The 1847-nt window shown below is 40.7% G+C and overlaps 1 non-coding gene across 1 annotated transcript; it reads left to right on the top strand.

Moving 5' to 3' along the window:
- Positions 1-998: 998 nt before the first annotated feature.
- LOC125533271 lies at positions 999-1105 on the top strand. Its single transcript, XR_007294201.1, has one exon. It is a non-coding gene; the product is annotated as a small nucleolar RNA R71 (small nucleolar RNA).
- The last annotated feature ends 742 nt before the right edge of the window (positions 1106-1847 follow it).

The raw sequence follows: 1847 nt of genomic DNA on the forward strand, positions 1-1847 counted from the left end.
TGTTGGTTGTTATTGCTTCCTCTAGCAAAGGCTCAACTCTTGTTTGAAAACCAGGAAATTTGACTTCAGTTTCAATTCGATTATCAACTTCTTTCTCCTTTATTTTCTCTAATGATGTTGAAGGTGAAGTTCCGGATGAACTTGGCCTCATAGCAGGAGGCACATATGTCTTCGGAATAGGAAGTAATGGTCCTGTCATGGCTCCACTCCTTATAGTCACTACATCAACTGAAGATATCGCCCCACAGTGAGCTTTCGGGTTTGGAATTGGTTGAGCAGGCAGCCTTGCTTCATTTTCTCCCACCATACTATCCATTTTGCTCACAAGCATCTTAACAGAATCTTTTAAGCCATAAACTTCATTTGCCATCTTGTTCATTAATTCCAACTGCATCTTCATGATTTCCTCCATTCCATTTGACTGAACATTTTGTTGTTCATTCTGCCTCGGCACTTCAAATTGACTTGGATGATTTGGTGGTCGATTTCCTTGTACTGTCGATCCACTTGCATATGACTGATTGTTCTTGTACGACAAGTTTGGATGGTTCCTCCAAGAAGGATTATAGCTATTTGAGAATGTACCTTGACCTTGAGCATAACTTACTTCTGAAACCGATGATCCAATTGCTGAATAGAAGGTACATTCTGTTGAAGGATGACCTTCTTGGCCACATACATCACACATTTGAGGCACACTTACTGAAGCTACGGAGGTACCGATGCAATTTGACATGATATTATCCATCTTCTTGTTCAAGATGTCAATCTGAGCCGCCATGCTATCATTTGCAGACACATTATACACACCAGGATGTGGCGGTGCTATTGCTCTTTCACTTGACCATTGGAAATGATGGGACGCCATGCTTTCAATCAATGCAAATGCTTCATCAAGGGTTTTGTTCATGATTCCTCCTCCAGCAGCAGAATCGACAAAAGCTCTGGTTTGAGTGGACAGTCCTTTGTAAAAGGTTTGTAACACCAGCCATCTTTCTAAACCATGATGAGGACACATTCTGATTAAAGAGTTGAATCTTTGCCATGCGTCATACAAACTTTCTCCATCATATTGAGTAAACCTTGTTAACTTGTCCCTGTATTCAGCAGCTTTTGTTGGTGGAAAGTATCTCTCAAGAAATGTCTGCAGTAAAGTCTCCCAAGTATCCTTCAGATGTTCAGGCAATGAGTGAAGCCATACACTTGCTCCATCTCTTAAGGAAAATGGGAATAGTGATAATCTGATAGCACTCGGTGAAACTCCATTTTGCTTGAGGGTGTTACAATACTCCAAGAAAGTCCTGATATGCTCATGAGGGTCTTCTAAAGCTGTCCCACCAAATCTGGACTGTTGTACCATGTTAATCAGAGCAGGCTTCAATTCAAAATTGTTCGCCTGAATAATTGGTTGCACCATTTCTCCTGGTATCCCATGATCTCTTGGGATCCACAAGTCCCTCAGCAAAGGTACTGGATCAGGCATCTTTTCTTCTTCTCGATCTTGCAAAGATTCAGCAACTTCAAACCGTGTTTGATTCTCTCTTCTTCTTCTCAATAAAGTCCTTTCAATTTCTGGATCAAATGGCTCTAGTGAATATTCAGGATGAAGCATAAGACAATTTCCTGTAAAAGTTCCTGAAATTCACACATGCTAGTTTCTCTCAAAACTGCAGCCAATGTTAGGAAATTGTTAGTTGCCAGCAATACTACATAATCGACCTAAAATAAATTCTGATCTGCTTCTACTAATGTGCTAATGAAATTTAAATCCCCGGCAACGGCGCCAAAATGATCGTTTGTAATATAGCAGGGTTTTTACGCCCAAACTACGGATGTCGTGTTCTCCA

The sequence above is a fragment of the Triticum urartu genome, chromosome 1, assembly GCF_003073215.2.
Source record: "Triticum urartu cultivar G1812 chromosome 1, Tu2.1, whole genome shotgun sequence".
NCBI lineage: Eukaryota > Viridiplantae > Streptophyta > Magnoliopsida > Poales > Poaceae > Triticum > Triticum urartu.